Below are 14,003 nucleotides of genomic sequence, written 5' to 3'. Positions count from 1 at the left end.
GATGGAGAGAGAGAGAGAGAGAGAGAGAGAGAGAGAGAGAAAGAGAGAGAGAGAGGCAATGCCACTAAGCTCAACAGAAGAAAAACAGCAAACAGATAAAGAGCTGCTGAAGCCGTTATTCTTTCCTTAAAAGGTAGAGGCTTGTAGGAATCTTAGTTTTGATGTACATGCATGCAACCATTATATTTTATATGTATGTTACATGTTGAATTTATGATTTCTATGCTGCACAAGGGAAATTTCTCCTTGCACAAATAATCTTCGCCACGTTCAATCTTCAACACAACCGGTATTTTTCAAAAATTAATATGTAGTCCACGCTATGACAAATAACAGCAAATGTAACTACACAGTTGAATGCTTGTATCTTTTCTTTAAAATGCTGATTTTTTTTTTTTTTCTTTTTATTCCTTTCATGGCCCTCTATCAAATCAAAGTGAATTGCATCCTTTTTTCAAAAATTGCCTTGCAACTGGCTCGCTTGATATGGCTCATATACAAAGGAGAGCAATGTCCCGTCCAACAATACCCATACCATTTGTGCCGCTCAGCTTCAGAATGTCATCGGTTTGAGTGTGACAGTAAAACATAACTCTTACCTTTTTTTTTTTTTTTCTTGCGGGTTGCATTTGGAACATGGCTTCCAATTATTCAGCTCCAAATTCAATAGCAATTTTCTGCTCAATGAAATAGTGGTTTCAATCTCTAGAGTAATGTCACTTTAGAGAGATTTTCAGAATGGCGTGATGTTGAGTGAATAGATGGACGCCGGAGGATTCGTCTTGCTCGGAGGAAATGATACTTGTCTGCTGAAGCTTGTCATTTATTGATGAAGAGAATATCTCTTCAGATACTATAGAATCTACAGTGCAGATGTAGAGGTTTTTTTGCCACAGAGTCCTTATGAAATATGTCTAATTTTCAGCTTTTTAGTCGGAATTTCTAAAAAGGATAAAAGATGCCAAACAGACGCATAACATTATGATTGTGTTTGGTCAGATGGAGCCCATTTTGCTTCAGTGCGGCATTAAAAGTAGCACTGAACAATAAAAAAAAAAAAAAAAAAATGCAATTATAAGTGTGTTTGTGTGTAATGTATCAGTAGCCCATCCAGGGCCCCATAATGAATGCAATGCAACGTGCGATCACTGAGCCGTGCGTATGCCCCGCTCAATGCATCTCTGAAAATAAACAGAGCAATGGAAATGGTTCTCATTAGTGTTGTTTTCATATTAAGTCCCTCAGACAAGGTTGACAAACCCAGCTCCCTGTGCCAGGCTCCTCAGGGACCATCGCTTCAATACAGCTAGGGCAAACAACACCAGCCCGATACCAACACCATTACCACCTCCTATAGTTACTTATCCTCCCCTTCCCCTTCCCCTCCCCTCTCCTCCCTCCCTGTGGAGTGCTCTGTCTACACAGACCAGAGGAAAATGCATTAAGATCTTCCAGCAGCATAGAGAAAGAGTCCTGCTTTCATTTATCACTATTGCAATTGGCCCTAAAAGGGACAAATGTCTGTTTTCCATCTCTGTGCTATTAGAATTGGAGAAATGTATACTGTGTGTGTGTGTGTGTGTGTGTGTGTGTGTGTGTGTGAGATGGAAGTTATTTTGTGCTCCAGAGACGCTGCTCTACTGCGAGGCTGTTTAGCAGGAAGGGAACAGGTGTGTGGAGCTTCTGGCTTCCACCATGTGTTCCAGTTGTTTCATCTGCACCTGTTTCCCTAGTCCTATATATATGATGATCAAAACACTCTATTAACCATAAAGCGCTCTTGTTTTGTATGCTACACTGTCTCTGCCTCTGAGTGTTTATTTAAACATGTCACATGTCACCGTAAAGTCATTTTGTTTATGTGACAGAGGTCGTTATGTAAAGAATCATGTATGTTAATTATAGAAACCAGCTCATAAAAGTATTGATAATTTTGTTTTTAAGTTTTTAATATGACTAGAATCTGTCAGTAATGTCAGTTAAAGGCGCAGCTGAAATCTTTCCACACGCTGTGACCTTTGAACTACAACAAAGATCCTGAAATCTGAAATGTGAAGTGTTATTTGTTTCATCATTGATTAATCTGCCTGCTATTTTTTTTTTCAATAAATCCATTAAACGCTCGGTCCTCAAAATGTCAGAAAATAGTGAAAAATGACCATCACAACCTCCTAAAGCCTAAAGCGACGTCTTCAGATCGCTCGTCCTGTCCGACCGACCGTCCAAAACCTTAAGATATTACATTTACTGTCATATCATTTGACTGATTATCTTCCCAGTTGATTGTTTAGAGTTTGAAATTCACATTTATGGCATTCACAAGTTCTCAGAGGCCACGGTGACGTCTTCAGATCGCTTGTTTTGTCTGACTAATGGTCTAAAAACGTGAAGATATTAGATTAACTGTCATATAAGATCAGAAGTATTGATCAGAAGTGTTTATCACCCTTCACTTATGTGCAATACACTTATTAATCTATTTACTACTTATGTGCAATACCACACCTGCACACAAATGTGCAATATAATGTATATTTATATATTAATCTCTCATTTTATTATATGGGCTACTCTAATTGGAACAAGACCTCTTGAGTCTTGATGAGGACATTTGAGAAGCTGGAACCATTAAATATTTTCCTTTTTTTTCTTATAAAATGACTGAAACAATCAATCAAAACAGTCGCAGATTCATTTTCTGATCACTGACTATTTGATTCATTAACTAATCATTGCAGCTCTACATATAACATAAAGAAAAGATCATTTTGGCTCTAATCAGGTGACAAGCCTCGAAACTTAAACACAACTTGATATGGCACTATTCCTCAAAATGTCAGATAATAGTGAAAAATGCCCGTCACAATCTCCTAAAGCTCAAAGCAACGAGATATAAGAATGATATATTCATTTTAAACAAATTATAAGTGTCAGCTTTATCTTAATGGCCAAAAATAGTAGTGACTTGTCTCCAAATATGATTATTAGTAGAAGTATAGGTAAAAAGTTTTTGTCACATGACCCTTTAACACAAAGAAATGTTTCAGTTTGCTAATCTGCATTTCAGTGTTTGGTGGTTTCTCTGAATTTTGTGAGACTGTTTTATTCACTGTCTTAGTAGAAAAGTAACCTCTCAACAGGAGCTGCAGCAGTTTGTCTGAAAAGACCGGCGAATGTCATCACGGCTAAAAAAAAACAACAAAAAAAAAAAGTCTGCACACAAATGTCATTAACAGGAAGTCCAATAAAAAGAAACTCTATTCGCCAAACCGATCTCCGTTAAAAAGGGCCGATAGCCACCGATCTTAAGGTACGATTACACAAATCACTCTTTTCGGCGAGCGTCTGGCTCGGTCTCGTCCTCTCCCCAACACAGAGGAGCTCCTCGGCCCACCTGAGCTGTGTTGATTTGGCAGGGAACATCATCACACTGCTGCAGGCTACAGTAAATATCACCTTTCTTGTTATCTCCAAGACCTGCTTTTCCAGTAAACAGGGGAACATGTAATTCAATATACTCGTGTCGGGGCCATTCGCTTTCAGAGGACATCGAGGTGACATGACTTAGTGGCCCCGGAATGAACATAAAGATTAATAAGTAATGGCCGTATAAAGATGATATTTGCACTCAGATATCCTCTTTTTTTAGATGAATGCTTTTGATCACAGGGAAACTGGTAATACAAAACCAGCAGCAGATATCAGAAGGTATGACATCTCAACACAATCTGGCACTTTAGGGTTCCAGCCAGTTCTTGAGTGCCTTATGTGGTGGATTTAAACAAAACTTGGGAGCTTTTTTCTTATATTATAATCAGTCATTTTGCTGGTCTTGGAAAAATTGTTGATCATACCTCATGATTTGATATATGACACTGTCGGTGAGGACTCCAACTAGCTTGCATGTTACAATTTATTGACAATAACGGTTGAACCGCACGGCCCACACAAATGAAATGGTATTCGGTCGTCCTCTGTAATACCGCCGTTGGTCCCTCCTGGCATTTTGTAATTTGTTGCAGTGTTTGTGCTCTCTTTCACACTTTAATATCACGGTATTGCTTCAATTTGAGCAGCAAGATAAAGTTCTATTTCATTTTGTGGGATTAACTTACCGGGTAGCGCGCCACGTCTCGAGGTATTTGTTGTGTTTTGTTTTATCTATGAATTATTTAGAAGCTTCAAAAAAAAAAAAAATAGGGAACGGGTTAGAAGACTGGTATGTCCTGTCTCTCAGCGATCTCAGTCAGATGTTTAATTTGGTCCGCTGCCGTGGAATAGCACTCACCACGACTGGGATTAGGCGGGTTGGCTGTGTAATTTCCCTGAAGGAGGAGCATGTTGAATTGGAGAATAATGATAAAGGAGGAACTGAGCATTCGGAACAAGGAAATATGAGCTCATGATTGCTACGTGTGCTTGAAGTTGTCATGGATTTTAGCTTCAATGTGTGCAAAAAAATAGGGACAGTGTTGTAAAATAAAAAAAATAAAAAACCCCCACAAAACTCAGCTTGTTAGTCAGTAGACGGTGCTTTAAAAATCAAATCCGTTGCAACGCTATAATCATCTTTTATCAGGCCATTCTTCATAATTTACCGATCACGCTAAAGTTCACTAGGCCTATTAATGAAAGACTCCCTGTTTTTCTTTACACTCCGTAGCACTTTTTTAAAAATGCTAATGGACTCCAACAAGCACCTGAGCAAGGATGAAAGTGCCCTAATTCCTGCTCAAAAGGTCACCGAGATGAGTTATGGCGGTATAAGCACCTGAAAGCTATTCCCTTGTTAGATTTGACAAAGGGAGGCTGCCATTTCCCCCTTTAAAATAGTGTTGGGTAATAAATGATCATTTGTGGAATGTGGTTGCTACCGGCGGTGACTTTTCCTCTGACATAACTTTAGCGCCGGCTGATTTACATCCTGAAAGTTGTCCCCAAAATATTTAAAATGAGCATTTTATTCATGATGCACAGCAGACGGCAGTGACACACACACACACACACACACACACACACACACACACACACACACACACACACAAGAGCTCTTTTTTGTGCTTCTTAGGGGAAATAGCTAATTAGTTAGCCATGAAAAATGCAGGCGTGCCTGTTTTACTATCATCCTCTATTCGACTCAACAACACTTTTAGGCTTTTGTATGCAGTTATACACCCGGAATCAGCACAATATGAAGTATCCGCATGTCCCATACTCCTGCTTTCACGTCATGGAGTCACTGACACGTGCACGCTACTATCAATTATGAAAGGTATTGGTCTCTGGGTAAACGTGCCTTCTGTACAGTAGGTGCACCTAAGCATATGTGATAGTCCTTCTCGGCAGCCCTTCACAGGTCCCTGAAAGGTGCTCCTGGTGTGGATGCAGGGCTGTAGAGCAGGGATCACAGTGACAGTTTCAGGTGGAGGAGTCTATTAATAGTTTACCTCTCAGCCAAAGCATTTCATCATTTTTGGTGTCTGAGGGCTTCCTGCTTCAAAAAAAGGGGGTGAAGTTATGTATCTCAATCTAGCCCTTCATATTTCATGCTGTTGAGGATTATAAATAAAAGGACAGACTTTGACCTGGGCTATTAGTTACCCGGGATCCTGTGGGTGGATGGTGCTTTGTCTTCTGTCAGCTTCTGGTGTTTTTCCTTCAGAAAGCAACAAGGATTACAATCAAAGTCTTTGGGAAACAATATGAGATATGATCCCTGTTACCTAGAAGTGGAAAGGAAGAAGACGGTAGGGCTTGAGGAACAACAAAAAGGCAAAAACAAAAACAAAACCAATCAGTCAAAATCATCCACAAGGCTATCAGAACGGAACAAGGTGGGTAGTTTGACGGTAGGTTAAGCTACGGGGTCGCTCTAAAGTACCACTGCGGTGATTGCTGTTTTCTCCCTCGTGCGACTCTCTTGTTTTGACCACACAAACCGGCCCGAAAGTCTCCGGAGATGAGCCTCTCTGACAGAGTGATGAGGAAAACAGTAAGCTAGAAAGCTCTCACTCTCTCACCTTCCCCACGGTCCCATAGACGGGCCCAACATGTGCCAAAGCAGCCTGTCAGTGCTTCTTGTTGTCGGACAGACCTTTTGATCTTGAACAAATAGATAGAAGAGTCTCAGAGCTGCCGCCTCGGGGCATAAGGAAATATGGGCATCACAAAGGGTCAAATTCTGGAAGAAGGCAGTAAAATTAAAACCTTTATTGCCATCTTTATGGCTTCATTTCCTATGGCAATTACATTATCTATGGAAAATGACAGAGCTTTGTTCCCATTATCAGTGAAATCTCTAGCAAGGGGTGTTTGATGTGCTGAAAATGAAAATGATGTATGTCAGACTGAATATATTGTGGATGTGGACCTATCATATTGTGTCAAGGTGGTTACATTCAGAAATTTAAAAAAAAGCTGAAAATCTGATCACATTTTGCAAATAAACACAAACGCTTTGATATAAAACTCATAAAAAAAATAAGAGGAAAACATTTCACACTTCAGACTGTTCCCATCAAATCTAGATTGACACCCCTCACTTGAAATTAATGATTTTTATTTTTCTGCGACCACTCAGTCGCTAACCACCCGAAACCTCACACATTGACTTTTCTCCACAGATTGCAACTCATCCATTTTTTTTTTTTTTAATTGTGTTCATTTTTACCTGGGTCCCACCGGACCTGCAGCGGCGGTGGTCGTTGTCATCCGTCTGCTCTGACAGGGAAGAGAGAGAGAGAGAGAGAGAGAGAGAGTGAGAGAGAGAGAGAGAGCGCAACGCCACTTTCCACCCCTAGCTGATGTGTCAGGCTTATCACACAGCCGAGCGATCCTGAGGTGACATCCTCCACTGAATCAGTGACATTTCACGGACGGTGCAAATCTATCCATCTTTGTCAAGCATCCGCCTCGATTTTAGCATTCCCCGAGTTAGCATATTGATCACCGAGAAACGCATGAGTGAGGACTTCTTGTTTTCTGCTCCTTAAAACGGGCATTGTGAGTCCACTGGACTCCTCTGTCAAAGTCTACTGCTTTGGACCTTAATCTGCCCTCGTCAAAGTTGCATAAAATATGGAGGGCCTTTGTCATTCAGGACCAAGAGGCCCCACCAAAAAAAAAAACTTTCTTTGCCACTTTACTTTGTGTTAGACAGCATCACTGGGGAAAAAGTTTCAACCGAATTCTTTTTACTGCAACACATTATTGTGGTTTTCATCATTTTAAACACTACGCCAGTGATCTGTCACGTTAGCTCTTCATGCTACGTAGCCGAGACTTTTGAAAATAAGTGTATCTAGTTGACTCGCTTTCTGTCAGCTACTCTTTTCTACTTTAACAGCTTCATTATGGAAAGAGCAGTTCGCCGGCGTCGACCGTTTCAAAGGCTCGTTTGCTAACTTGTCAAAATAGTGTTTTGGCACATATGTGTTCAATAAACCAAGGAGCTATGCTTCCGTGAGCAGCTTAGCCGGAAAACAATGTTGCTTTGTTTCCGTCGTTTAAATTGCTGTGATGTTATAACGAATAAACCCCCTGCTTAAGATAGAGAAAGTCCTAACCACCTGGGTTCAGCGGAGTGTAAACTATAGCCGTCTCTGTTATTTGTATTAGGGCGTGCAATGTAATAATTGATTAATAATGCAAAGCTTTAGGGAAAATTATAACCCCTAAAATGAGGGGCGATGATTGCGCTTGTGCCGATGCAAATCAACAGCGACAGAACAGCACCGGGGATTACAACATCTGCAGTCTACGGTGTCGAGGTTAACTTGTCCTGTGATTACAAAACGCATTTCCCAGGAGCAGGTGTTACATCCACACTGTTGAGATCATGTATGTGCAAATGCTGGTGCAAACACACACACACACACACACACACATATAAAGTGAAGCATCCAATCACACAAAGAGGGCGAGAGAGAGAGCATAGAGAAAAGAAACGACTGCCTTCCCCAACCATATGCTTTTGGCCTCTATGCCTGCGAGACCCGTGTGAAAACATGAATGAGCAGCCCGCAGAATCGATAGGGACAAGAGATCTAGTGTCTAGCAAATCCAGTGCAGACTGACATGTTCTCCATGTAATCTCTCTGCATTGTGCTGCGAGGGGGAAAGATTATCCTTCTCTGACTGGCTGGTAAAAGGTTGCTTTGCTGTAGTTCGTGTCTGTGCGAAGGGAGGGGAGCATATGCCTCTCTGTAAACGATGCTGGCTCCCCCCCCTCCTCCTCTGTCAGAGGCTGGATTATGTCCAACATTATCCAACCCCCCCCCCCCCCCCCCCCCCCCCTCACACACACACACACACACACACACACACACCACTCTCCAATAAAGGGCTTTCTCTCTCTCTCTCTCCCCTTCTCCTTTTCAAAAATCATCGGATTTATGACAGTGGATTTCGGAAAAGTTCCGCGCCAATTTTGATGCCTGCTAAGTACCCCGGCAGGATTAGAAGAGGCCTCTTGATGTGTGCACTCCAGTGTGTGTTGAGCAGTGTATTGTGGTCAGGGTTATCAACCAAAGGAAGCCAAAAAAAAAAAAAAGGCAGTAGTACATAGTGCATAATGATAGGGCTCGTTATACACATCAAGCACTGAAAGCAAGAGAGTGAGAAAGAGCATGTGTGTTTGTTTAGAATCAATAGAAGACACTTTCACATTTAATCTATCTGGTGCTGCCTTTTCCACCTCTTTGCTTTACATTCATAAAGATCAGAGGAGATGGCTAGCTGGCTAGCTTCACTGTAGCAGCACTGTTATGGCAGATACAGGAGGAGGGGGGAAACAGTGTAGGACCTGTCTTGTATTGCTTGAATGAAATGACCGCTTATATTGACAGTAAATTGAAACTTAACACCGCGGCGCAATTTACAAAGACGTAATAAAAGGCAGCTCAGGATAGACTTGTAAAAAAGTATACATGTTGTAATTTGTAATGAAATACAGCGATGACTTTGATCTGATCTAGAAATAAATAGGAAAAAGTTATATCTGATGCAAGATTTATTGTGACAGGCTTGTATTGGCATGTGTGTGTGTGTGTGTGTGTTTTTCAAGTCTAGACACAAGAGGCAGACAGTCACCTTCACAGCCAACCATCCCTCCGAACCAGTCGGCCTCACGTTTTTCCGTCTACGACGACGACGACGCCGGGCGGCCTGCATACATGTGCAGCTGTAAATTCAAAATCACTGAAGCGGTTTTGACTGTCTGACAGGAAGTCTGGCTTTTTTGGGGGGGTGGGGCAGGTGTGAGACGAGGAAGAGCCAGGTTAGACTCAGTTAATAAAGCCTCAACCAGTTCCTCGGTCTGCCCTTGGAGATCACTTACATCAAAGCACCAATCAAAAACTGGTGCAGATATAATTTGTCATCAGGGATTTCCTGCTGGAGAAATTATAGAGAAGATACAGGCCGATCAATACTATGGATTTTCACTGCAGTGGCTGATTGTCCAATTGCCGTGAAACATGTACCGAGATAAAAGGGCATGCCTGCCATTTTGTAACAGACTGCCAAGTCAGCATAGGGCTTGTCAGATACTTATAGGCTGCTGTGATAGAAAATTATCATGCTGCAGTGTCCAAGTACTATTTAACACATTTTTCCCCTCCATGGGACGTGATTCATCACAGATCCCCTCTCTCTCTCTCTCTCTCTCTCTCTCTCTCTCTCTCTCTCTCTGCTTTTGAGGGGGCATCACTCTGCGTCATTGTCAAGAGCGGCTCCGGCCACACATGGATGGTGTTTAAAAGGAGCAGACACACACGGATGCCAGCGCAATGCAATCCGTCCGCTAGAAGATGTCGACTAGAATTAGGAAAGACGTCCGCGGAATCTGTTAAATCCCCCCAAAAACCCTTCAACACTGACCACTTAAAGCATTTTCTACTGACTTCAAATAAATTCCTAATCATTTTAGATTAACTTCCCTAAAAACATTTTTGGAACAGCATATTGTTGAGTATTTTTGAAGAATCTGTGCTTCTGAGGACCTGTTGCACTCCCGTTGGCACTGGTCTCCAGTCGCATTAAACGTACACCAGTATATATGATCAGAGTAAATCCTTTAGGCTTTCACATGCCAGTCATAAAGGTGTATCAGAGCCTCCATGTCTTTATTCTTAATCCTGTTCTGGTCTGACACTGATCATAAAAACTGATGGACCCGAACCAAATTACAGTCTTGAGGACAGCACATAGTAGAGTAGCAACACTTCAAGTTCACGGCCCCCAGCATCGACCAGTTCATGTTCGAGCGGCGAGGTCAGCAACCAGTCACATCTCTCTTTCAGGGGATGAGTCGAATATCACCAGCAGGTACGTGAGGCTCTTTCATTGGGAGGATTATCTCTTATTTTAGACGTGGGGTGGAATTTTTAGCAAAGGGAAGTTACGAGTAAAGATAGAACGATAGAAACTTTGATGAACAGGTTCATTTATCTCCTGGAAGAATATTTTTGGGGAGAACTCCTGTCAGACAGACAGAGTAAGCTAAGATTTCAGAGTGGGTGGGCCTTGACCGTGGAGTACTGAATGGAGCTCAGGCGTGTCTGTCTTTGTTGTATACACTAAGCCAGTCTCCAGACTGAGGGCAGTGACTTATAGGGCTGGACGCCAGGCAGAGAAAATGAGAGGCTGCAGCTCAGTGACAGAAGCAATGACCCTCAACTCAGTCATCTTCTACTGTTTGCTGATGTACTGTTGTTACAATGATCCACTTTTAAAGCTGGTCTACCAGTGAACATTATATTTTCATGTATGAGAGGGTGAGTTGGTAGTATTCTCCATATGGATGATCAAAAGGTTGATGCCACAAGAATTCATATAGCAAAAGTAACAAAGGAAACTAAACCACCAACTAGAATAGTTATAGTAGATATAGTTATCTATTCTAACATATCATCACCTTTTAATTTGATATGGCTGACTGGTTAGCAAACAGTTTCTTATTTACACATACAACATTATCATTCATTTGGAGTCAAAGAAGTCCAATATTCACTCTCTTTCAGCTTTTCAGCTTTTTTTTTTTTTGGTTTCTACCAACTCCTGAGGGAAATATCTGTCTCTTTATCTGCTAAATGCTCCGTTATGTTCACCAGCTAGTCGCTAACCGTGTCTGTTTGCCATTTGGTGTTGAGCAGGTAGTGTACGGTGAGATTTTGTGGCTGAAAACAATGCTATGAGAGCAGCAAGAGTTAACCGAAACAGTAAAGTTACAGGTCAGATGATTATAGCAGCTTTAAGGACTTCATTACCCAGAATTCATGTGATGTGACATCACACCATTGTAGTTGCTTTATTTATCCAAAACTGACCCTAAAATCCAAAACTGAATGTATTCAAATAGTTGACTTTATTTCATCTGGTCCCTGTATTGTGCTGAAACTGTTTTTTGATTGATTGATCAGTTAATTGGCAGAAAATTTTGATAATACACACATTTTGTGACTTTAAGTTTCTTCAATGTGACGATTTGCTGCTTTTCTGTTTACTCATATTAATTTAAATGACACTTTTGAGATTTGGTCAAACAAAATAAGTCATTTGAAGACATTAAGTATTATATGTATTATATTTGTATTATATGTATTGCAAACATAGCCATAGTCTATTTCTCCATTATCCAACAGATTTGTTGTTGATGTTGACAAACTGAATTCATGCCAGTTCTTGTATTTGCTACCTGTGATGTGTCTTAACTTTCCTTCCTGTTTCAGTGAATCACAGAGTATGGGGAGGGGAAATAAATGGGATTTTACTTCTTGAACTTGCCTGATTATAATCCCTCGACTGTCGCTTTTCGCACCAATACAAACAGTGCAGCATGTAATCTGGCATGTTCTATGAAATGCATCGCATATATTTGTCTGTATGTATAGCATCAGAGTACTCCAGTTGTAATTCCTTGCCATATTTGCCTCTTTTGTTCAAATTGCATCTCCTAAGAGCCTGAAAATTTTTTGCTGTTCATCTCTACATGCGTAAAACTGCCATCATTGGCACGCTGCTGAGCTACTGAAATAAAAACCTCTGTTATAATTAGTCAAACAGCAACATGATTCTCACCACTAACTGGAGAATATGTGTCACTGATTTTTGCCACATTTATTTTTTGAGGTTACACCCTGTAAATCCAGAGCAATTTCAAGAGTAGCCAAAGTGAATCAGTGGCTGCAAAGATTCTTCTTAAAGTCAAAGGTCAACTATATCAAAGTTTACCATTTTGTTTTCTATCCTCTGTTGTCCTACCCCTCTGCTGATGGGCGTGGAGATGAGTGTTTTGGGAAATATGCACAGCAAAAATGAATTCATACTGTAAGGTAATGAGGACTTGCATGAGCTGTAATTGTTATTATTGCCAGACACAAATTGAAAAGCATAACCTGTCTGACACCAGCTATCAGTTGTCATTATGTGGGAAAACATGCCCTCATTGCAGATAGCTGTCTGTTGACACCCAAAGTAATTGAGGAGGTAGTCGAGCCGTTGAAGGCTCTCAAAGGGGAGGACGAACACTTGATCAGAGCGTTTTTATGTCTTGGGAGATGATTTGATTTCACATAATGTCTATTTTACAGCCAGATATGCCATTAATTTGCATGATAGCGAGCCAAAATGTGACATTTTTATTTAGACGTCCCCACAATGTTTGGAGAACAATTGGGTGGTGTTTTTTTCTTCTGTCAGTCTTTCAGAGCTGTGGCGTCTCATTATATCATATCTAACAGAGCAGTGAATAGCTGCCTCTCTCCTCACATTGCTGTGTCAGGTCAATGTGCCATTTTTTAAGTGGTGACGGGAAGGAGGAGGCGGGGGGTATATATCGTTGACAGCGAGATGATGATTTCACGTTTAACTCTTTGTTGTTGTTTACCAACAGCTTGAAACAAACACTGAAGAAATTACTTCAGCTCACACATTACTCTACATCCTATATCGTCTGGTTAAAAAAAAAAAAAGTTGTTTATCGCAGATTTGCTGCGGACATCCTACCGGGAGATACTTGCGAGGAGGACAATGTGATCCAATTTGAATGTAGCGACTGTTTATTAAGAAACGTATCTGTAGGTGCGGTGTAAATACATCCAAGCGTTTTAAGCCATACATCCACAGCACAGGCTCTCTCTCTCTCTCTCTCTCTCTCTCTCTCCCCTCTTAGCTCAAGCTGGCAAACCGGGCAAGTCCGTGCTTGGTGCCTGAAGCGCTGAAGCGAGAACAAGGGGCTTCTTTCCCATGAACTGGAGCCAAGTGCCAGCACTTAAGGTGAAGGGCCGAGGCGCTGGAGAAGTAATTTAATCTGAGGCTCTGCCCAATTCCCTGGGCGGCCGAGTTTAAGAAAGGTCACATAGAGAAACAGGCACCGGTGACCCCTTCCCAATTACGGGCGCTACAGCAGAACATATCACAGCACCGTCCAAAGTGACAGTCATTTAGCAGCAACTCATCTGAGGGGAGGAAGTGGGAGATGGATGATAAGGAAATAAAAAATGATTTGCCAGGACCTGTTAGCCACTTCTCTACACAGGCCTGCTGCTCCCCCAGCTCCTCCCTGTCTTATTCACACACACTCATATACTCCCTCCCTCTCTCCCTCTCTCTCTCTCTCTCTCTCTCTCTTTCTCCGTCTCTTCCCACCCCCTGCCACCCCTGCTGCCCATCTCCCTCCTGCTCCACAGACACGTGACGACTCCACATGATTATTGGCGCAATCACTCATGTAACAGCCTGCCCAGCTTTCCGTGGGGGCTCCAGTATTTGTCACTGTCACTTCCCCAAGTGCTCCGCCATTGTCTTGGAAATTGTATGTGTAAGGCAAGAGATGCCTGTGACCCACTTCGACAAGGGAGCCAGCGATGTGAGGGCGCTCATCACACAAAAAAACAGCAGTTTGATGTGTCCTATTATGTGTCCCAGCAAGAGCCATAAATAATTGTGACAAGTTTTTTGTTGCGCGTGAAAGTCCTTGACTCTGCCTCCTGTTCCAGCACCTC

General features: G+C 41.8%; 1 protein-coding gene across 10 annotated transcripts in view; it reads left to right on the top strand.

Annotated features, from left to right (window-relative positions):
• Window positions 1-14,003, top strand: part of LOC122982039 (teashirt homolog 2) — a 102,399-nt gene that overhangs the window by 9,527 nt on the left and 78,869 nt on the right. Inside the window, exon 4 of one of the 10 annotated variants that reach the window (XR_006403382.1) lies at window positions 13,172-13,246. The exons of 8 other annotated variants lie outside the window; for them this stretch is intronic. The gene's annotated coding sequence lies outside the window, so the exon portion shown is untranslated. Of the gene's footprint in view, window positions 1-1,237; window positions 1,958-13,171; window positions 13,247-14,003 lie in introns of those variants that run through there. One more of the 10 variants, XR_006403381.1, reaches the window with a different exon arrangement.

The sequence above is a fragment of the Thunnus albacares genome, chromosome 5, assembly GCF_914725855.1.
Source record: "Thunnus albacares chromosome 5, fThuAlb1.1, whole genome shotgun sequence".
Lineage (NCBI taxonomy): Eukaryota > Metazoa > Chordata > Actinopteri > Scombriformes > Scombridae > Thunnus > Thunnus albacares.
The sequence above is the reverse complement of the archived record's forward strand: the minus strand, read 5'-3'. Positions and strand labels throughout refer to the sequence as shown.